We start from the raw sequence: 25,551 nt of genomic DNA on the forward strand, positions 1-25,551 counted from the left end.
ATTTATGTTATACAACGTTTGACATGTTTGAATGAACCTAAATGGGGGAAAAATGCATTTTCTCGAAATGGCTGTCCCGTGGCCGACGGAAGTTTTGGAGCAGCCTTCAGACGCGCTAACAAGAACAAGCTCTTGGAACATAAAGGAGTCATTTTTTCAAACGAAAATACATTTGTTGTGGACCGGGTATTCCTGGAAGTGCTTTCTGATGAAGACAACCAAAGGTAAGGGATTATTGACAATAGTATACAAGACTAGATGTGATATGCGATTGTTCCAAGATGGCTAGCCTATTGCTATTGCTAGCCTATTGTTCTGAGTATCGCATCCGCTTTTATCGCAAAGTGTGATTACCCAGTAAAGTTATTTTTAAATCTGGCATTACAGGTGCTTTCAAGAGATATTCATCTATAAATCTTAGAATGACAATATTAAATTTTAAAAATGTTTTCAAATAGTCATTTAGTAAATTGTAGCTCTGTTTCATCGGATGCATTTGAGGGAAAATAGTTAGTCAACGTTACGCACCGATGTAAAATGCTGTTTTTATATATAAATATGAACTTTATTGAACAAAAGAATGCATTTATTGTGTAACATGAAGTCCTAGGTGTACCATCTGATGAAGATTGTCAAAGGTTAGTGCTGCATTTAGCTGTTTTTTGGTTATTTGTGATGCATGTGGTTGGTCGGAAAATGGCTATGTGGCTACTTTTACGATATACTCCTCTAACATAATCTAATGTTTTGCTTTTGCTGTAAAGCCTTTTTGAAATCGGACAACGTGGTTCGATTCAGGAGAGGTGTATCTATAAAACGATATAATTTGAAAAAAAAAAAAAATGTTTTAATTATTACATTTTGTTATGCTAATGGCGATATGATTTTTCGCTGGATGTCCGTCCCGCCGCACAGGGGTTAACAGTCGAATAAAACAACCATTATAATGCAATACAAGCATTATAACATAATCTTGCAATTTCCATGACAAGTGTTATCCCTCTACAGTAAACACGTTGTTCCTGAGACAACATTATGATTGTTTTCATTTCATTACATTGTTATTCTTTTGTCAAATTATCTAACTTTGTTCACATACTGTACTTTAATTGACCAATAAGGCATTGAGACATAGGGGAACTGTCACGGTTGTCGTCTGGAATGGAGGACCAAAACGCAGCAGGAATGTGGATGCTCATCTTGATATTTATTTTAAACCAAGCGAACACCAAAATAACAAAACAACGAACTTACGAACAACAAAACAGTCTTGTAAGGCTCACACAGGCAAAACAAGAAACAATCTCCCACAAACACTAAACCAAACAATTACCCATATATAGGACTCTCAATCAGAGGCAACGAGAAACACCTGCCTCCAATTGAGAGTCCAGCACCCAAACCTAAACATAGAAAACCAAAACTAGACAACATGCAGAAATACAACCTGGAACATACACCCAAAACCCAGGAACACATAAATCAAACACCCCTCTCTAACACACACAAAACCCCCACCATACAAAACAAACATCCCTCTGCCACGTCCTGACCAAAATACTAAACAACTACTCCCTCTGCTGGTCAGGACGTGACAGTACCCCCCCCCCCCCCCCCCCTAAAGGTGCAGACCCCGGATGCACCTCATAACTAAACAAAAAAACAAAACAACAACAAAAAAATCCCCCTAAACTAAAGGGAGGGAAGGGAGGGTGGCTGCCGTCACCGACGGCACTTGTGCTACACCCCCCTCCCCAACCCACCTATACAGGTGGTGATTCAGGCTCCGGCCTACTGTCCTCCAGAATGCAGACAGACTTGATCAGTTTCGGGCCGTAGGCAGACTCCCCTCGTTCCGGATCGTAGGCAGACCTCTTCCGTTCCACACTGTAGGCAGACTCATTTGAAACACAGTTACTTATATTTAGTTCTGGATCGTCGATAGACTTACTCAGTTCCGGGTTGCTGATAGACTCCCTTGGTTCCGGCTCATAGGCAGACTCACCCGGTTCTGGGTCACAGGCAGACCCCTTGGGTTCCGGGTCACAGGCAGACCCCTTCGGTTCCGAGTCACAGGCAGACCCCTTCGGTTCCGGGTCACAGGTAGATTCCCTCGGTCCCGGGTCGCAGGCCGACCCCCTCGGTTCCGGGTCGCAGGCCGACCCCCTCGGTTCCGGGTCGCAGGCCGACCCCCTCGGTTCCGGGTCGCAGGCCGACCCCCTCGGTTCCGGGTCGCAGGCAGACTCCCTCGGTTCCGGGTCGCAGGCAGACTCCCTCGGTTCCGGGTCGCAGGCAGACTCCCTCAGTTCCGGGTCGCAGGCAGACTCCCTCGGTTCCGGATCGCAGGCAGACTCCCTCGGTTCCGGATCACAGGCAGTCTCCCTCGGTTCCGGACTAGACACTGCTGCCGGATACTCTGGACTGCACACTGGTGCCGGATACTCTGGACTGCACACTGGTGCCGGATACTCTGGACTGCACACTGTTGCCGGATACTCTGGACTGCACACTGTTGCCGGATACTCTGGACTGCACACTGTTGCCGGATTCTCTGGACTGCACACTGTTGCCGGATTCTCTGGACCGCACACTGTTGCCGGATTCTCTGGACCGCACACTGTTGCCGGATACTCTGGACTGCATACTGTTGCTGGATACTCTGGACTGCACACTATTGCCGAACTCTCGAGGCTTGGCTGACGCACTGGAAGCCTGATGCGTGGTGCTGGTACTGGAGGTATCAGCCTGGGAACACGCACATCAGGGCTAGTGCGGGGAGCGGGAACAGGACGAGTCGGACTGGGCTGACGCACTGGAAGCCTGATGCGTGTTGCTGGTACTGGAGGTATCAGCCTGGGAACACGCACCTCAGGGCTAGTGCGGGGAGCGGGAACAGGCCGAATCGGACTGGGTTGATGCACTGGACCGTAGAGGCTTACTGGCAGTCTCGAGCGCAGAACTGGTATCGCTTTTACGGGCTGGATGCCCACTACCCCCTGGCAAATGCGGGGCGCTGGTATAGCGAGTACCGGCCTAAAAATACTTGGCCTCGCCACAGTACCCATTACCCCGAAGCACGGGACCTGTCCATTCACTGGTTGCCCAGAAAAGGTACGGGGATTTGGCCTGGGGCTCAAACCTCGCCCAGCCAAACTACCCATATGCCCCCCCAAAAAAAAATTCTTGGGGCTGCCTTTCGGGCTTAAACGCCAGTCGTGTTCCTCGGTAGCGTTCCCGGTCTTCGCTCCATTTTCTCCATGGGCCATCTCCGGCCATAATCTGTTCCCATGTCCATTTCTCCCGTTGGTCCAACTTAAATTCCCCTTGCTCCTCAAAGTCCACCTGTTGCTCCTTCCTCCGCTGCTTGGTTCGTTTGTGGTGGGAGATTCTGTCACGGTTGTCGTCTGGAATGGAGGACCAAAACGCAGCAGGAATGTGGATGCTCATCTTGATATTTATTTTAAACCAAGCGAACACCAAAATAACAAAACAACGAACTCACGAACAACAAAACAGTCTTGTAAGGCTCACACAGGCAAAACAAGAAACAATCTCCCACAAACACTAAACCAAACAATTACCCATATATAGGACTCTCAATCAGAGGCAATGAGAAACACCTGCCTCCAATTGAGAGTCCAGCACCCAAACCTAAACATAGAAAACCTAAACTAGACAACATGCAGAAATACAACCTAGAACAACTAACCTAGAACATACACCCAAAACCCAGGAACACATAAATCAAACACCCCTCTCTAACACACACAAAACCCCCACCATACAAAACAAACATCCCTCTGCCACGTCCTGACCAAAATACTAAACAACTACTCACTCTGCTGGTCAGGACGTGACAGGAACCCAACAGTCACTGCAGCACATCAGTTGTAGTTAAGTGTTAATAACACTTAAGTTGATAGGTCCTACGGGACAAGATATCTCAGTAGGAAGGGAGGTGATACATTGACATATGTCTTGTAACAGCTTCTGAATGGCTCTCTAGTTGGCAAAAATCTGGTACAGTATATATAAGGTGTAGATTTGGCAAAGGTCAAAGTTGATATCTGTCTTTTCTGACTGTACAGTACATTCTCCTGTTATGTATGCTAAGTGAGGTCAACAGCTATTGGTAAACTATGGTTACTGCTCTCTGTTGACATTGATTGCTTATTTAGTGGAAGATATTAATTATTACCTCTACAGGAGGTTAAAACTGGCTAATACTGCACTGTGTTTCTCTTCTTTGGAGCCAGATGCATCTGAGTCTGGGCAGCATCCTCTTTTCCCTTCACATCTGCCCCTCAGCATCGAGATGCATGAAATCAAGCCGGCAACCTACTGTTCCTCTGCGTGGTTAGCTGTCAGGTCGCCTCAACTTTTTCCTGACACCTGTCGAGCATTTGTGACAGGCTGTCAGAAGCCAACGTTTTAGTTACCCAGCGGGAGGAGGAACACATACCTTAAGCATATCTGCATACTCATCAAGTGCCTATCCCCATTTCTAGTACACACATCAGTATTCATGTTTCTAACACAAATACCCAGGGTTTTTTCGTACAAGACGGCCCACGTCAATCACATTGTTCAATTAGTGTCTCGGTCTGGCCGCCCATAATAGAAAACGAGAACATTGCATCAATAGGAAGAGATTAATTGTGTTAGAGGAAGGGCAGAGAGAAAGATTGGAGTCGCCACCACTCCTCAGCAGACACCTGTCAGGATGGTACAAGACAAATTATATTAAAGCCACAATGATCTCGTAACTGCACTGAACAGGGAAATGCATGGCATCTGAATGTGGGTAGTATTTAAATGTGTTAATTTCTTTCTAATGAACTGTTGGTGAGTATTTTCTAAGGCTAGTGATGATGGGGTTTCTGGGTTTTCAATTCCTTCAGTTCTGTAGTATTGGTGATCTATATCTGTCTATATTAGTTACTATGCTGTTACTAAGCAGTAATGTATTATGGCAGTGTTATGTTTCGACACCTAATAGGAAGTGCACATGCGTACCTTTTTTACTAAACAGCACTCCCAACTCCTGCCTGGTAATTTTCTCCACAACACAAATATTACAGTGGCATCAAGGTCATTCATATGTATCCTTTATTTAACTACTCAAGTCAGTTAAGAACAAACTCTTATTTACAATGACAGCCTACCCCAGCCAAACCCGGACAATGCTGGACCTATGGTGCACCCTATGGGACTCCAATCACAGCCAGATGTGATACAGTCTGTATTCAAACCAGGGACTGTAGTGACTCCTCTTGAACTGAGATTCAGTGCCTTAGAACGCTGCGCCACTCGGGAGGCCATTAAGCTTCTTAAACAGACATTGCTTGAAGGGAAGAATGTTGAGTGAGTAATGAAGCTCACTATAATGATGTAAATCATCAGGTTGTTTTCCACCAGTAGAAGACTGCTTATGCTAAGCACTGCTAGCAGGCACGGTGTTCGGGAGTGGCCAAGTAGCAAGCCTATTGGAGTCCAGAATAGGGACACAGCCCTCTGGTGGTTAAAGTAAGAACTGTCATTGAACCTATTGAAAATAGATGATGTCAGTGGAGAAATAAAAAATATATATATATTTAAATGCAAAGACGAAAAAGAAGAAACCTAACACAGTGTGTACATTATTACAAATGCGTGCAAAGAATGAAGAAATTGCAGAAACTTCTGAAATGGAGAAAGTGAAGAATTAGATGAAAATTCTGAAAATGTAGGAATATAAGGAATGTGCCAACTGAACAGATTAACTGTGAAAATGGCAACCATTGGTCGAGTACCAGAGTCTGATGCTACAAAAGAGGATTTGGATTCTTATTCAGAGCCCTTTGAGCGTTGGCTGGCTGCAAATTAAATCAAAGATGAAAAGAAAGCAGACGTATTTCTCAGTGTTTTGGATCCAACTGAGTATGGATGGCTGAAAGGTCTCATTGAACCAACAAAAGCAGTGGAGTTCACCCACGCAGAACTGACTGAAAGTCTCTCAAGGCATTTCAAGCCTAAGCCAATTCTCATTGCAGAACGCTTCAGATTCTACCAATGTCACCAGAGTCATTGTTCATATACACATGGTTAGCAGATGTTCTTGCGAGTGTAACGAAATGCTTGTGCTTCTAGTTCCGACAATGCAGCAATATCTAACAAGTAATCGAACAATTCCCGAAACAACTACCTAATACACACAAATTTAAGTAAAGGAATGGAATAATTATATATAAATATAAATATATGGATGAGCAATGACAGAGCGGCATAGTCAAGATGCAATAGATGGTATAAGTTACAATATATACAAATCAGATGAGTAATGCAAGATATGTAAAGATTATTAAACTGGCATTATTAAAATTACTAGTAATCCATTTATTAACAATCTCTGCTGTGGAGTTTTGCAGCTCCTTCAGGGTTATCTTTGGTCTCTTTGTTGCCTCTCTGACTAATGCCCTCCTTGCCTGGTCCGTGAGTTTTGGTGGGCGGCCCTCTCTTGACAGGTTTGTTGTGGTGCAATTTTCTTTCAATTTTTTAATACTGGATTTAATGATGCTCCATGAAATGTTAAAAGTTTTGGATATTTTTATAGCCCAACCCTGATCTGTACTTGATGGTGCCCCACAGATTATGTGACACTTAGATTGCACACAGGTGGACTTTATTTAACTGATTATGTTACTTCTGAAGGTAATTGGTTGCACCAGATCTTATTTAGGGGCTTTATAGCAAAGAGGGTGAATACATATGCACTCACCAGTTTTCCGTTTGTAATTTTTTAGAATTGTTTTGAAACAAGTACTTTTTTTTCATTTCACTTCACCAATTTGGACGATTTTGTGCATGTCCATTACATGAAATCCCCCCAAAAATCAATTTAAATTACAGGTTGTAATGCGACAAAATAGGAAACACTCGAAGGGGGATGAATACTTTTGCATGGCACTGTATTATTAACTCTGTTATTAGCAGGACAATATAAACTCAGCAAAAAAGAAACGTCCCCTTTTCATGACTATGTCTTTCAAAGATAATTCGTATAAATCCAAATAACTTCACAGATCTTCATTGTAAAGGATTTAAACACTGTTTCCCAGGCTTGTTCAATGAACCATAAACAATTAATGAACATGCACCTGTGGAACGGTCGTTAACACTTCTTTGGGATAGGGGGCGGTATTTTGATGTCCAGATGAAAAGCGTGCCCAAAGTAAACTGCCTGCTACTCAGGCCCAGAAGCTAGGATATACATATATATACAAAAACACTCTAAAGTTTCTAAAACTGTTAAAATAATGTCTGTGAGTATAACAGAACTGAAATGGCAGGCGAAACCCTGAGGACAAACTCTGTCACCCCGAGGGCGAAACCCCGAGGGGTGATGGTCGGATTCGTGTTTATCATCGAAGGAATGAGTGTTACACCGAGTCCTGTACTCTGGAGCGGGATCGATTTCGAGGTGGAGGGTCCGTCATGGTCTGGGGCGATGTGTCACAGAATCATCGGACTGAGCTTGTTGTCAATGCAGGAAATCTCAACACTGTACGTTAAAGGGAAGACATCCTCCTCCCTCATGTGGTACCCTTCCTGCATTCTCATCCTGACTTGACCCTCCAGCATGACAATGCCACCAGCCATACTGCTCATTCTGTGCATGATTTCCTGCAAAACAGGAATGTCAGTGTTCTGCCATGGCCAGTGAAGAGCCCAGATCTCAATCCCATTGAGCACGTCTGGGACCTGTTGGATTGGAGGGTGAGGGCTAGGGCCATTCCCCCCAGAAATGTCCGGGAACTTACAGGTGCCTTGGTGGAAGAGTGGGGTAACATCTCACATCAAGAAATGGCAAATCTGGTGCAGTCCATGACGAGGAGATGCACTGCAGTACTTAATGCAGCTTGTGGCCACACCAGATACTGACTGTTACTTTTGATTTTGACCCCCCCCCCCCCCCCTTGTTCAGGGACACATTATTCAATTTCTGTTAGTCACATGACTTGTTCAGTTTATGTCTCAGTTGTTGAATCTTGTTATGTTCATAAAAATATTTACACGTTAACCTGTTGGGGCTAGGGGGCAGTATTTTCACGGCCGGATAAAAAAAACGTACCCGATTTAAACTCGTTACTACTCTTGCCCAGAAACGAGAATATGCATATAATTAGTAGATTTGGATAGAAAACACTCTAAAGTTTCTAAAACTGTTTGAATGGTGTCTGTGAGTATAACAGAACTCATATGGTAGGCCAAAACCTGAGAAGATTCCATGCAGGAAGTGCCCTGTCTGACAATTTGTTGTCCTTCTGTTGCATCTCTATCAACATTACAGCATCTGTGCTGTTACATGACACTTTCTAAGGCTTCCATTGGCTCTCTAAAGCGTTCAGAAAGTGGAATGACGTGTCTCCTGTCTCTGGGCAAAGTACAGCAGCAGAGTTTGTAAGTGGCCTGCCTGGGGACAGTGAGACTGAGATGCGCATTCACGAGACTTCTCAATTTTTTTCTTTCAGTCTTTGAATGAATACAACGTTGTCCGGTTGGAATATTATCGCTATTTTACGAGAAAAATAGCATAAAAATGGATTTTAAACAGCGTTTGACATGCTTCTAAGTACGGTAAAGGAATATTTTGAATTTTTTGGTCACGAAATGCGCTCGCGCGTTACCCTTCGGATAGTGACCTGAACGCACGAACAAAATGGAGGTATTTGGATATAACTATGGATTATTTGGAACCAAAACAACATTTGTTGTTGAAGTAGAAGTCCTGGGAGTGCATTCTGACGAAGAACAGCAAAGGTAATCAAATTTTTCTAATAGTAATTCTGAGTTTAGGTTGCCCCAAACTTGGTGGGTGTCAAATTAGCTAGCCTGTGATGGCCGAGCTATGTACTCAGAATATTGCAAAATGTGCTTTCGCAGAAAAGCTATTTTAAAATCTGACATAGCATTTGCATAAAGGAGTTCTGTATCTATAATTCTTAAAATAATTGTTATGTATTTTGTCAACGTTTATCATGAGTAATTTAGTAAATTCACCGGAAGTTTTCGGTGGGTATGCTAGTTCTGAACATCACATGCTAACGTAAAAAGCTGGTTTTTGATATAAATATGAACTTGATTGAACAAAACATGCATGTATTGTATAACATAATGTACTAGGAGTGTCATCTGATGAAGATCATCAAAGGTTAGTGCTGCATTTAGCTGTGGTTTTGGTTTTTGTGACATATATGCTTGCTTTGAAAATGGCTGTGCGATTATTTTTGGCAGGGTACTCTCCTGACATAATCTAATGTTTTGCTTTTGCTGTAAAGCCTTTTTGAAATCGGACTACGTGGTTCGATTAACGAGAGTCTTATCTTTCAAATGGTTTAAAGTATTCATATGTTTGAGAAATTGAAGTTATAGCATTTTTGAGGTATTTGTATTTCGCGCCAAGCGATTCCACTGGCTGTTGACTAGGGTAAACGTCCCACTGGCCCAGAGAGGTTAAGTTTGCTGAAAATAAATGCAGTTGACAGTGAGAGGACGTTTCTTTTTTGGCTGAGTTGATATTGGTCATATTGGTCATGGCTTCCGAGCGACACACAATGGGATTACCTTGCAGTTCTCCAGCTGTAACCATTGAATGCGCTCGAGGTCCAAGGCATGCGTGCAGGTGGCATGGGATGGGCCACAGAGCAGCGCACAGAAGACAGACCTAGCGCATGGGGAAGGGAGAAGGAGGAAGGGGGAGGGGGGTGGACCGCCACTCAGCCACTCCGCTACACTAGGTAGCACAGAGCTACACTTAAAGGGGCATTGCACTAATAATAATAATAATGGTGCTGACTAGGGAAACGTTCCCATTGTTCTTAGTGCCAGTCTGCACTTTCAAACTAAAACAATGTAACTAATAATGCCATCTTTATTCTTTTGTTAATAAAATAATGATAAAAATACTCTTTAAAAATGCTGATGTTTATTTAGTTATGGATCCATAACGAATTACTATGGGAGTAAATATCATTGGAACAAAATATTGGAACAAAGTTGTCTAATCAATGTAAACAAATTGTTGCTTACTGGAAAATATTCTTTCAAACACACAGTCATGTTGTACAGCGCCATTATGGCTATTAGCAGGTTGCTGGACAATAGACTTGCCTAGAAGGAGGGTAGGTGTAGAATTCTATCGTGAAATGTATTTCTTAGTTAAGTTGACTGTATCACAACCGGCAGTGATTTGTTGCAATTTCAGTTTAAACCACCAGAAAAGACAAAACAAATAATACTACAAAAAGTATTATTATTATTATTATGTATCACATCTGACCGTGATTGGGAGTCCTATAGGGCGGTGCACAATTGGCCCAATATTTCTCTCCCTCTAAAAACAGAAAGAAATGTTTGGCCTTTATTCAGATTACAATCGCTCACTTTCGTTTTTTTTAAAATGAAATAACCTACACAATATCGTTATATCTTATCAAGTTGATGGCACAGTCATATAGCCGGCACCTACATAAAGCTGAGTGACTCACTCATTCATGGCTTTTGATAAAATAGAAATAAGTAATAACATTCTTTCTGATAGTCTTTAATAACTAAATGTTTTGGTTATCCTGACCTGGACACCATGTACAGTATTATAATAACCTATTATGGGCTATTTGCAGGACAATATACCTTTACCAACACCTCTCTGTATTTTGATACTTTGTGGACGGGGCCTCCCCAGTGGCACAGCTATCTAAGTCACCACATAGCAATGCAAAATGCGTTGCTACAGAGACCCATGCCGGCCGCCACCGGGAGACCCATGAGGCGGCTTTTGGTTTTAATTTAGAATCCTCAAATCCTCTATATATAATTATTGGTGGAGAGTCACGTCATATTTTTCGATATACTGTAGGCCTACCATAGGCAACATGAGTCTCACTAGTGTTGCGTAATGTGCTGTTAAAAGTGGTGTAGGTCTTATTTATTTAAAGAGCATATTGACGTTAGAAGCAATAGGATTTGAAGCAATAGCCTACAACTATTTTAGCACCGTTTCGCGCTGCTCTGAGACAAGCATGGAGACCGGTCTTGATAAATCAATGAGATTGTTATTTTCACTGAATCTCCATTTGGGTATTTTTTAGACTACAATTATACAATTAGGGTGTAGAAATGTTATGCGCTTAGTGTAACCTTTATTTAACTGTGCAAGTCAGTCAAGAACAAGGAGTAGGACAGCCTACTCCTTCCTCCCTGTTGGGGAATTTAACCGCCGTCTCACGTATGCCAGCACGACATGGGGATTCTTTAGCTTAATAGCCCAGTACTGTAGCCTACTCCCAACCGTCACGTTGTACAGCGCAATATTTTCCATTCCATTCTAATGGAAACACAGAGAGTTTTTCATTTTTATTGGAATAGAAACACCATAATATTAATCAAATGAATTAAGAAACATTTCTTAAAATCAGTCACATATACTATGTTCTTACAAAAAAGGTTTTAACCTCTCTGGGCTAGGCGGGACGAATTCGTCCCACCTACGTAACAGCCACTTGCAGCCTGTGGAGCGATTTTCAAAACCTTAAAAATCCTATTACTTAAATTTCTCAAACATATGACTATTTTACAGCTATTTAAAGACAAGACTCTCGTTAATCTAACCACACTGTCCGATTTCAAAAAGGCTTTACAACGAAAGCAAAACATTAGATTATGTCAGCAGATTACCAAGCCAGAAATAATCAGACACCCATTTTTCAAGCCAGCATATAATGTCACCAAAACCCAGAAGACAGCTAAATGCAGCACTCACCTTTGATGATCTTCATCAGATGACAACCCTAGGACATTATGTTATACAATACATGCATGTTTTGTTCAATCAAGTTCATATTTATATAAAAAAACAGCTTTTTACATTAGCATGTGACGTTCAGAACTAGCATACCCCCCGCAAACTTCCGGGGAATTCGCTAACATTTTACTAAATTACTCACGATAAACGTTCACAAAAACAATTATTTTAAGAATTATAGATACAGACCTCCTCTATGCACTCGATATGTCCGATTTTAAAATAGCTTTTAGGTGAAAGCACATTTTGCAATATTCTAAGTACATAGCCCAGGCATCACGGGCTCGCTATTTAGACACCCGGCAAGTTTAGCACTCACCATAATCATATTTACTATTATAAAAGTTTGATTACCTTTTGTTGTCTTCGTCAGAATGCACACCCAGGACTGCTACTTCAATAACAAATGTTGGTTTGGTCCAAAATAATCCATCGTTATATCCGAATAGCGGCGTTTTGTTCGTGCGTTCCAGACACTATCCGAAATAGTAAAGAAGTGTCGTGCGCATGGCGCAATTCGTGACAATAAAATTCTAAATATTCCATTACCGTACTTCGAAGCATGTCAACCGCTGTTTAAAACCAATTTTTATGCCATTTATCTCGTAGAAAAGCGATAATATTCCGACCGGGAATCTGCAATAAACTAAACAGCCGAATTAAAATACTCCACGGGGGCTAATCGCGCACGCGCCTCACTCCATTGTCACCTAATGGGACACTTGAATAAGATGATCATCTGTTTCAGCCTGAGGCTGCCTCGTCAACCTTCATGATTTTCCCGCGTCCTGAGAGCCTATTGGAGCCCTAGGAATTGTCACGTTACAGCTAAGATCCTTACTTTTCAATAAACAGATGCAAGACGCACGACTCCTTGTCAGACAGGCCACTTCCTGCATGAAACCTTGTCAGGTTTTTGCCTGCCATAGGAGTTCTGTTATACTCACAGACACCATTCAAACAGTTTTAGAAACTTCAGGGTGTTTTCTATCCAAACCTGAACAATAATATGCATATTCTAGCTTCTGAGTTGGTGTAGGAGGCAGTTAAAAATGGGCACATATTTTTTCCAAAATTCTCAATACTGCCCCCTAGCCCAAACAGGTTAACCTGTTAGGGCTAGGGTGCAGTATTGACACGGCTGGATAAAAAACGTACCCGATTTAATCTGGTTACTACTCCTGCCCAGTAACTAGAATATGCATATAATTATTAGATATGGATAGAAAACACCCTAAAGTTTCTAAAACTGTTTGAATGGTGTCTGTGAGTATAACAGAACTCATATGGCAGGCAAAAACCTGAGAGATTCCTTTGCAGGAAGTGGCCTGTCTGACCATTTATTGGCTTTCTATGACATCTCATTCCAAAACAAAGGATCTCTGCGGTAACGTGACACTTCCCACGGCTCCAATAGGCTCTCAGAGCCCGGGAAAAACCTGAATGCCGTCATTCCAGCCCCAGGCTGAAATCCATTATCGCCTTTGTCAAGTGGCCGATCAAGGGACTGTGGGCTTAGGCGCGTGCTCTGGCCGCCCCCGTCTTTGTGTTTTTTCCTCTGTTTACCGAAAAGGAGATTCCCGGTCGGAATATTATCGCTTTTTTACGAGATAAATTGCATAAAAATTGATTTTAAACAGCGGTTGACATGCTTCGAAGTACGGTAATGGAATATTTCGAATTTTTTTGTCACGAATTGCGCCATGCTCGTAACCCTGCTTTACCCTTTAGGATAGTGTCTGGAACGCACAAACAAAACGCCGCTATTTGGATATAACAATGGATTATTTGGGACCAAACCAACATTTGTTATTGAAGTAGAAGTCCTGGGAGTGCATTCTGACGAAGACAACAAAGGTAATAACATTTTTGTTATAGTAAATCTGATTTTGGTGAAGGCTAAACTTGCCGGGTGTCTAAATAGCTAGCCCGTGATGGCTGGGCTATGTACTTAGAATATTGCAAAATGTGCTTTCACCAAAAAGCTATTTTAAAATCGGACATATCGAGTGCATAGAGGAGTTCTGTATCTATAATTCTTAAAATAATTGTTATGCTTTTTGTGAACGTTTATCGTGAGTAATTTAGTAAATTCACCAGAAGTTTGCGGGGGGTATGCTAGTTCTGAACGTCACATGCTAATGTAAAAAGCTGTTTTTTGATGTAAATATGAACTTGATTGAACAAAACATGCATGTATTGTATAACATAATGTCCTAGGGTTGTCATCTGATGAAGATCATCAAAGGTTAGTGCTGCATTTAGCTGTCTTCTGGGTTTTTGTGACATTATATGCTAGCTTGAAAAATGGGTGTCTGATTATTTCTGGCTGGGTACTCTGCTGACATAATCTAATGTTTTGCTTTCGTTGTAAAGCCTTTTTAACATCGGACAGTGTGGTTAGATTAACGAGAGTCTTGTCTTTAAATAGCTGTAAAATAGTCATATGTTGGAGAAATTGAAGTAATAGGATTTTTAAGGTATTTGAAAATCGCGCCACTGGATTACACTGGCTGTTGCGTAGGTGGGACGAATTCGTCCCGCCTAGCCCAGAGAGGTTAAATTCACTAGTACAGCCACTATTGAAGGCTATCAAATGCGTCTCAAAGATGCCCTCTGGTGGTCAAACTAGCACTAACTAGCATTAATGGTACCAGTGGTTGACACTTAAATAACGTGCAGTAGAATTCTGCGGCACCATGCAAAGAATAGGGCTTTTATTGATAAATGTGATGTATTAGAGCTAAATGGCAAAGATTAAACATGTATGCTGTCTGTATTTCTTGTAATTGATATAAGTCAACATCTAAGTATTAAGTATTTTTATTTAAATTGTTATGCCTGTATTGTTTTAAAAACCCAATAATGTTGTGGGTCCATCAGACCCGCGAACATTGGGTGAATATCAAAAGCATGAACACCACAAACATGTACATTCTATGCAGCTCCAAAAACAGTACAAATTGAGAGAATTTGAAAAATGTATCTTCCTCTCATTTGGGTTGCCGATCCCTGGTTTAGAAGCTAGAACCGAGGGTACATTGGGCTGTGGGAACATAGGGCTGATGGAAAATGGCCTGAGGGAACATGTGCTGAGGGAACAGCGGGCTGAGGGAACATGGGGCTGAGGGAACATGGGCCTGAGGGAACAGGGGGCTGAGGGAACATAGGCACGAGAGAAAATGGGGCTGAGGGAACAGGGGGCTGAGGGAACATAAGCACGAGAGAAAATGGGGCTGAGGGAACATGGGGCTGAGGGAACTTAGGGCTGTGGGAACTGAGGGAACATAGACATGGTCCCATCTCCTGAGACATACTCAAATTCTCGTATGGAAGACTAATTGGATGGGGCAGGGGTTCCCAAACTTTTTTGGCAAGACTTTGAGTATGTCTCGGGAGATTACTCAATATAGGATTATTGCATCGTTAAATAAACTGTTAGCAGTGTGCAACAAAGGAACAAAAGGCCTAACTCACATAATGCAAGAAAATAACATCTAGGACTAGAAAGTTGTGGTAGAAAGATTTGACTTTTCAGAGTTTGACTCTGAGTTGGTGCATCATTATAATGTGAAGAAAGAAAAAACATCCCTTCCATCACCTTATTAGGCTATAAAGTGAAGCCAGAAGTCACTCAACTTTTAACTGTAGACATAAACTTCAAAGGAGTTTCAATATCTCACACACACACAAACACACACACAGCTTGAGGCTATGTTGCACTTGAACAGACAGAGATAAGAGGCTCTGACAAGTGCAGGTTTGACACTGAATGAGAATAAAGTGTGGAAACTGGATGTGGAACACATTGGATGGGACTTTCCAACCAGATTGAGAGAGAGAGTTAGTTTCCCATTGGGACTTCAGACACTGCACCAGGGGAGTTTCATGGAAGTCTTTATAACTGTATATTCCATCTCCTTCTTTCTTCTCTAATTATATGTTCTCTCTCTATCGCTCCGTTTCTCTCTCTCTCACTCGCTCTCTTTCTCTCTCATCTGTCAAATTCCACATTGAACCAACCTGCTCCATTGATATTTCAAAGGAGTACTAATAGGTAAGGCTATGGAAGTCATGAAATTCTGTCATCAGGTTACTGTAATGCAAAAGACTGCCGGTCTCAAGGTAATTTAGCATCTCCTGGCTCCACTCATACAAGCAGCGTACAAGCCTCTGATGCGCGCGATCAACATTAAAAAAGTTGAATAAATCAATTGAATATACACCATCACCATGCATTCATTATATATTTTAGGCAGGTCTTAAGAAACATTATGATATAAATAAAATGTGTTTCAGAAGAACAGAATATGAGTTGGCCTACTGTATGTTATCTGGCTTTGCGCCATGCCATAGGTCAGGCTGTAGGCTTGTTCATTTAGCAGACAAGACATGCTTATAAGTACCATGGCATAATTTTATCATTTAAGGTTTTATAGTAAGAAGAATATAATTCAAATTAGCTGAATAAAATAGAATTGATATTTTTCCCATTCCGGAGCGAGAGTGGGAGCATATAAAGTGGCTGTGTTGAGTGTAAAAGTACTACTTTGAAACAGGTCCTATATGCTTGATTTTGAGTTATTTGGCAACTTTAGTTGTGAATGATACAAACCTTAGAATGCCTTAGAAATCAAAAGATATATGGGCTGCATGATGCGACTGTAGGTTATTGATGATTTGAGAAAGTTGTAAAAGAAAGCTTGAGCTCTGCTCCTTCACGCAGGCTGCACATGCTATTCTCTCATCAAGTGATCATATTTTCACCCATCAGACTATTCTCAATTTAAACTTGTCTTTACTAATATGTAAAATTTGTTTCGATTTAGCATGGCCCATTATCAAATGGGCAAGAACAGGGGCAAGACTAAAAAGACATATCATCCGTATGCACTAGAATAGGGAGATGTAAGATGGCGCCGGGGAAGAAGGCAGACGTTTTACGTGCCCCCAGCCGATTGTGTTTTTTAGTTAGTTTTTTTGCATTGTTTGTAACTTCTTTTTTTACTTATTTTGTACATAATGTTGCCGCTACCATCTCTTATGACCAAAAATAACTTCTAGACATCAGGACTGCGATTACTCACCACGGACTAGCAGAATCTTTTCTTTCCTTTCACGACTCTGACAAGCCCGACGCAAACGATATACTGCTTCCTCAGGAACAGGCACTGATCCCAGGGCCTGATCCCCGTGATCCGTGTGAAGAGAAGGCAGTGAAAGAGGGGCCGAAGGTCGAGCTGCCTTCTGAGAATTCGTAGGCCATTGAATAAACCCCCACTCCCCTCCATTCTGCTAGCAAACGTGCAATCTTTGGAGAATAAAATTGGCGAGTTACGCAGCAGATTAACCTCTATGGGCTAGGCGGGACGTAATCGTCCCACCTACGCAACAGCCAGTGTAATCCAGTGGCGCGATTTTCAAATACCTTAAAAATCCTATTACTTCAATTTCTCAAACATATGACTATTTTACAGCTATTTAAAGACAAGACTCTCGTTAATCTAACCACACTGTTCGATTTCAAAAAGGCTTTACAACGAAAGCAAAACATTAGATTATGTCAGCAGAGTACCCAGCCAGAAATAATCAGACACCCATTTTTCAAGCTAGCATATAATGTCACAAAAACCCAGAAGACAGCTAAATGCAGCACTAACCTTTGATGATCTTCATCAGATGACAACCCTAGGACATTATGTTATACAATACATGCATGTTTTGTTCAATCAAGTTAATATTTATATCAAAAAACAGCTTTTTACATTAGCATGTGACGTTCAGAACTAGCATACCCCCCGCAAACTTCCGGGGAATTTACTAACAATTTACTAAATTACTCACGATAAACGTTCACAAAAAACATAACAATTATTTTAAGAATTATAGATACAGAACTCCTCTATGCACTCGATATGTCCAATTTTAAAATGTATTTTCGGTGAAAGCACATTTTGCAATATTCTCAGTAGATAGCCCAGCCATCACGGCTAGCCATTTAGACACCGACCAAGTTTAGCCCTGACCAAACTCCGATTTACTATTACAAAAGTTTGATTACCTTTGTTGTCTTCGTCAGAATGCACTCCCAGGACTGCTACTTCAATAACAAATGTTGGTTTGGTCCAAAATAATCCATCGTTATATCCAAATAGCGGCGTTTTGTTTGTGCGTTCAAGACACTATCCGAAGTGTAAATAAGGGTCACAAGCATGGCGCAATTCGTGACAAAAGATTTCTAAATATTCCATTACCGTACTTCGAAGCATGTCAACCGCTGTTTAAAATCAATTTTTATGCCATTTTTCTCGTAAAAAAAAGCGATAATATTCCGACCGGGAATCTGCGTTTAGGTAAACAGACGAAAGAAAACAAAGCATTCTGTCGACGCAGGCACGCGCCTGAGTCTCACAGTACTGTAACCAGCCACTACCCAAACGCGCTACTTTTTTTCAACCAGAGCCTGCAAAGCCACGATTCAGCTTTTTGCCACCTTCTGATAGCCCATGGGAGCCGTACGAAGTGTCACGTGACAGCAGAGATCCTCTGTAATGGATAGAGATAATCAAGAAGGGCAAGAAATTGTCAGACAGGACACTTCCTGCATGGAATCTTCTCAGGTTTTGGCCTGCCAAATGAGTTCTGTTATACTCACAGACACCATTCAAACAGTTGTAGAAACTTTGGAGTGTTTTCTATCCAAAGCTAATCATTATATGCATATTCTAGTTTCTGGACGGGAGTAATAATCAGATTAAATCGGGTACATTTTTTTATCCGGCTGTGAAAATACTGCCCCCTAGCCATAACAGGTTAAACAGGTCAACATTCACAAGCCTGCATGGCCAGATGGATTACCAGGACGTGTACTGCGAGCATGCACTGACCAACTGGCAAGTGTCTTCACTGACATTTTCTTTATGGTGTTGTATTCAATTGTGCTTATGCTACATTCTTCTTATAGCTCTGTAAAACAATGCTAATTGCGTCAGAGAAGAATTTGCTTGTGTTGTATTTTGTAGCTAACCTGGCCTTATGACTCCCAAGTCGCATAGTGGTCTAAGGCACTGCATCTCAGGGCTAGAGACATCACTACAGACATCCTGGTTTGAATCCAGGCTGTATCACAGCCGGCCGTGATTGGGAGTCCCATAGGGCAACGCAAAATTGGCCTAGCTTTGTCCGAGTTTGGCCAGTGTAGGCCGTCATTGTAAATAATAATTTGCTCTTAAATGACTTGCCAAGTTAACCTGTTGAGGTGTAGTGGGCAGTATTTTCACGGCCGGATGAAAAACGCACACAAATTACACTGGTTACTACTCTGGCCCAGAAACTAGAATATGCATATTATTAGTGGATTTGGATAGAAAACTCTGAAGTTTCTAAAACTGTTTGAATGGTGTCTGTGAGTATAACAGAACGCATATGGCAGGCAAAAACCTGAGAAAAATCTGTCCGAGATTTTGTAGTTCTTCATTTGATTCTCTATCGAAACTACAGTTTCTGTGGGGTCACGTTGCACTTCCTAAGGCTTCCATTGGCTGTCAACAGCCTTCAGAAAGTTCTTTCAGCATTCTCCTGTCACTGGGCAGAATATAGGAGCTCAGTCACTGAGTGGACTGCCTGGAGACAAAGGGATTGGATATGCGCGATCCTGCGAGGGCGCCGTTCCTTCTTTTTCTTCTTGAATGAATATGCTATTGTCCGGTTGGAATATTATCACAATTTTATGTTAAAAATACCATAAAGATTGATTTTAAACAGCATTTGACATGCTTCTAAGTACGGTAATGGAACATTTAGACTTTTCGTCTCTGGTACCGCACTCGCGCGTTATGCCTTTGGATAGTGCTCTGAACGCACGAACAAAACGGAGGTATTTGGACATAAATATGGATTATTTCGAACAAAAACAACATTTCTTGTGGAAGTAGCAGTCCTGGGAGTGCATTCTGATGAAGATCAGCAAAGGTAAGAGAATATTCATGATACTAATTCTGAGTTTAGGTGACACCGAACTTGGCGGGAGTCTGTATAGCTTGCTGTGATGGCAAGCTATGTACTCAGAATATTGAAAAATGTGCTTTCTCGGTAAAGCTTTTTTTTAAATCTGACACAGTGGTTGCATCCAGGAGTAGTCTATCTACACTGCTCAAAAAAATAAAGGGAACACTTAAACAACACAATGTAACTCCAAGTCAATCACACTTCTGTGAAATCAAACTGTCCACTTAGGAAGCAACACTGATTGACAATAAATTTCACATGCTGTTGTGCAAATGGAATAGACAACAGGTGGAAATTATAGGCAATTAGCAAGACACCCCCAATAAAGGAGTGGTTCTGCAGGTGGGGACCATAGACCACTTCTCAGTTCCTATGCTTCCTGGCTGATGTTTTGGTCACTTTTAAATGCTGGCGGTGCTTTCACTCTAGTGGTAGCATGAGACGGAGTCTACAACCCACACAAGTGGCTCAGGTAGTGCAGCTCATCCAGGATGGCACATCAATGCGAGCTGTGGCAAGAAGGTTTGCTGTGTCTGTCAGCGTAGTGTCCAGAGCATGGAGGCGCTACCAGGAGACAGGCCAGTACATCAGGAGATGTGGAGGAGGCCGTAGGAGGGCAACAACCCAGCAGCAGGACCGCTACCTCCGCCTTTGTGCAAGGAGGAGCAGGAGAAGCACTGCCAGAGCCCTGCAAAATGACCTCCAGCAGGCCACAAATGTGCATGTGTCTGCTCAAACGGTCAGAAACAGACTTCATGAGGGTTGTATGAGGGCCCGACATCCACAGGTGGGGGTTGTGCTTACAGCCCAACACCGTGCAGGACGTTTGGCATTTGCCATAGAACACCAAGATTGGCAAATTTGCCACTGGCGCCCTGTGCTCTTCACAGATGAAAGCAGGTTCACACTGAGCACGTGACAGAGTCTGGAGACGCCGTGGAGAACGTTCTGCTGCCTGCAACATCCTCCAGCATGACCGGTTTGGCGGTGGGTCAGTCATGGTGTGGGGTGGCATTTCTTTGGGGGGCCGCACAGCCCTCCATGTGCTCGCCAGAGATAGCCTGACTGCCATTAGGTACCGAGATGAGATCCTCAGACCCCTTGTGAGACCATATGCTGGTGCGGTTGGCCCTGGGTTCCTCCTAATGCAAGACAATGCTAGACCTCATGTGGCTGGAGTGTGTCAGCAGTTCCTGCAAGAGGAAGGCATTGATGCTACGGACTGGCCCGCCCATTCCCCAGACCTGAATCCAATTGAGCACATCTGGGACATCATGTCTCGCTCCATCCACCAACGCCACGTTGCACCACAGACTGTCCAGGAGTTGGCGGATGCTTTAGTCCAGGAGATCCCTCAGGAGACCATCCGCCACCTCATCAGGAGTATGCCCAGGCGTTGTAGGGAGGTCAAACAGGCACGTGGAGGCCACACACACTACTGAGCCTCATTTTGACTTGTTTTAAGGACATTACATTAAAGTTGGATCAGCCTGTAGTGTGGTTTTCCACTTTAATTTTGAGTGTGACTCCAAATCCAGACCTCCATGGGTTGATAAATTGGATTTCCATTGATTATTTTTGTGTGATTTTGTTGTCAGCACATTCAACTTTGAAAAGAAAAAAGTATTTAATAAGATTATTTCTTTCATTCAGATCTAGGATGTGTTGTTTAACCTCTCTGGGCTAGGTGGCACCAAATCGTCCCACCTACGTAACAGCCAGTTGAATCCTGTGGCGCGATTTTCAAATACCTTAGAAATGCTATTACTTCAATTTCTCAAACATATGACTATTTTACAGCTATTTAACCTGTTAGGGCTAGGGGGCAGTATTGACACAGCCGGATAAAAAACGTACCCGATTTAATCTGGTTACTACTCCTGCCCAGTAACTAGAATATGCATATAATTATTGTCTTTGGATAGAAAACACCCTAAAGTTTCTAAAACTGTTTGAATGGTGTCTGTGAGTATAACAGAACTCATATGGCAGGCCAAAACCTGAGAAGATTTCAAGCAGGAAGTGGCCTGTCTGAGAAGTAGTGTTTCATCTTGGCTCTTTTTATTGAAGACTCGGGATCTGTGCAATAACGTGACACTTCCTACGGCTTCCATAGGCTCTCAGAGCCCGGGAAAAAGCTGAACGATATCGAGGCAGGCTCTGGCTGAAACACTTTATCGCTTTTGGCAAGTGGCCACTCAGAGTACTATGGGCTTAGGCGCGTGCCCGCGTCAACCGAATGCTTTCTTTTCCTTTGTCTGTTGACCTAAACGCAGATTCCCGGTCGGAATATTGTCGCTTTTTTATAAGAAAAATTGCATAAAAATTGATTTTAAACAGCGGTTGACATGCTTCGAAGTACGGTAATGGAATATTTAGAATTTGTTTGTCACGAATTGCGCCATGCTCGCCACCCTTATTTACCCTTTAGGATAGTGTCTTGAATGCACGAACAAAACGCCGCTATTTGGATATAACGATGGATTATTTTGGACCAAACCAACATTTGTTATTGAAGTAGAAGTCCTGGGAGTGCATTCTGACGAAGATAACAAAGGTAATAACATTTTTCTTATAGTAAATCTGACCTTGATGAGTGCTAAACTTGCTGGGTGTCTAAATAGCTAGCCCTGTGATGCCGGGCTATCTACTGAGAATATTGCAAAATGTGCTTTCACCGAAAAGCTATTTTAAAATCGGACATATTGAGTGCATAGAGGAGTTCCGTATCTATAATTCTTAAAATAATTGTTATGCTTTTTGTGAACGTTTATCGTGAGTAATTTAGTAAATTCACCGTCAGTGTTCGGTGGGAATGCTAGTCACATGCTAGTCACATGCTAATGTAAAAAGCTGGTTTTTGATATAAATATGAACTTGATTGAACAAAACATGCATGCATTGTATAACATAATGTCCTATAAGAGTCTTATCTTAAAAATGGTGTAAAATAGTCATATTTAAAAAAAATTGAAGTAATAGCATTTCTAAGGTATTTGAATAATGCGCCACAGGATTCAACTGGCTGTTGAGTAGGTTGGACGCTAGCACATAGAGGTTAAAGACAAGAGTCTCGTTAATCTAACCACACTGTCCGATTTCAAAAAGGCTTTACAACGATAGCAAAACATTAGATTATGTCAGCAGAGTACCCAGCCAGAAATAATCAGACACCCATTTTTCAAGCTAGCATATAATGTCACATAAACCCATACCACAGCTAAATGTAGCACTAACCTTTGATGATCTTCATCAGATGACAACCCTAGGACATTATGTTATACAATACATGCATGTTTTGTTCAATCAAGTTCATATTTTTTCAAAAACCAGCTTTTTACATTAGCATGTGACGTTCAGAACTAGCATACCCCCCGCAAACTTCCGGGGAATTTACTAACAATTTACTAAATTACTCACGATAAACGTTCACAAAAAGCATAACAATTATTTTAAGAATTATAGATACAGAACTCCTCTATGCACTCGATATGTCCGATTTTGAAATAGCTTTTTGGTGAAAGCACATTTTGCAATATTCTAAGTACATAGCCCAGCCATCACTGGCTAGCTATTTAGACACCCAGCAAGTTTAGCCTTCACCAAAATCAGATTTACTATTACAAAAGTTTGATTACCTTTGATGTTCTTCTTCAGAATGCACTCCCAGGACTTCTACTTCAATAACAAATGTTGGTTTGGTCCCAAATAATCCATCGTTATATCCAAACAGCGGCGTTTTGTTCGTGCGTTCAAGAAACTATCCGAAATGGTAAATCAGGGTTACGAGCATGGCGCATTTCGTGACAAAACATTTCTAAATATTCCATTACCGTACTTCGAAGCATGTCAACCGCTGTTTAAAATCAATTTTTATGCAATTTATCTCGTAAAAAAGCGATAATATTCCGACCGGGAATCTGCGTTTCGGTAAATAGAGGAAAAAAAAGAAAGACGGGGGCAACCAGTGCACGCGCCTAAGCCCACTGTCCCCTGATCGGCCACTTGACAAAGGCGATAATGTGTTTCAGCCTGGGGCTGGAATGACGACATTCAGCTTTTTCCCGGGCTCTGGGAGCCTATGGGAGCCGTGGGAAGTGTCACGTTACCGCAGAGATCCTTTGTTTTGGAATGAGATGTCATAGAAAGCCAATAAATGGTCAGACAGGCCACTTCCTGCAAAGGAATCTCTCAGGTTTTTGCCTGCCATATGAGTTCTGTTATACTCACAGACACCATTCAAACAGTTTTAGAAACTTTAGGGTGTTTTCTATCCATATCTAATAAGTATATGCATATTCTAGTTACTGGGTAGGAGTAGTAACCAGATTAAATCGGGTACGTTTTTTATCCGGCCGTGTAAATACTGCCCCCTAGCCCGAAGAGGTTAAGTGTTCCCTTTATTTTTTTGAGCAGTATATAATTCTTTAAATAATTGTTATATATTTTGTCAACGTTTATGATGAGTATTTTTGTAAATTGATGTGCACATTCACCAAAGGCTTTGGTGGGAATACATTATCTGAACATCACGCGCGAATGTAAAATGCTGTTTTTGCATACAAATATGAACTTTATCGAACAAAACATACATGTATTGTGTAACATAATGTCCTAGGAGTGTCATCTGATGAAGATCGTCAAAGGTTAGTGCTTCATTTTAGCTGTGTTTTGAGTTTTTGTGACATGTGTCCTTGCTTGGAAAATGGCTGTGTGATTATTTTTGTCTATGTACTCTCCTAACATAATCTAATGTTTTGCTTTCGCTGTAAAGCCTTTTTGAAATCGGACAATGTGGTTACATCAAGGACAAGTGTATTTTTAAAATGGTGTAAAATAGTTGGATGTTTGAGAAAGTTTATTATGACATTTTGTTGTTTTGAATTTGCCACCCTGATATTTCACTGGCTGTGTCCCGCAGGTGGGACGCTAGCGTCCCACGTAGCCCATAGAAGTTAAATAAATACAAAATATGATAATGGTTTGTTTTCATTTGGCCTATTTAGCACAGCTCAGTTCTGCCCTGCCCTGCCCCCGTATGGAGCTCAACTGTTACTGTTGCTCACTGTTATAAATGAAATTTTGTAAATGCAATATATTATTTTTCTAGCAGTGTTTATTATGTTACTACTTTGTAATATTGTGTTATTGCTATATCCTGATATTGTATTCTAATTACTAATAATTCCTCTTTATTCTGTACTTTCGGAAACCACACACACAAACAGTATTTGCCGATATCATAACTGGAACTGGAGCTGGACATCTTTCGAGCTGAAGATTGAGGCCAGCTTTTGTATGCTGGAGTACACTCCTTAACAGTTTTACTGGATGAAAACACAGCAAGAAAACACATAGGCCAATATTTAATAGTTGTCTATTTTATTGCAGTATTGCAATGCTCCAGCATTCTCTTGGGGAGTTCTTCTTTACGATTCCCATGAGAAGGACTTTCACCAGGAAGGTATACATTTCACAAATGGTGGTTGTCACTGGCTCTCTCTTTTCCTGTAGCTCCAAGGCATAGCGATTGGTCTCCTCTACTATGTCTCCCACCAGCTCCTCTGTCAGAAACAACTTGAAGCTCTCTGCCTCAGATGGAAATGGCAAGGGGTAAGGGGCAGGGCCAGGAGGGGTGAAATGGCTGCGGGCCTTCCAGCTACCACAGAACTCCTGTACTTCATCCACTGTCGGTTTGCTTC

Source organism: Salmo salar, chromosome ssa01 (genome assembly GCF_905237065.1).
Source record: "Salmo salar chromosome ssa01, Ssal_v3.1, whole genome shotgun sequence".
In the NCBI taxonomy this organism is placed as follows: Eukaryota; Metazoa; Chordata; class Actinopteri; order Salmoniformes; family Salmonidae; genus Salmo; species Salmo salar.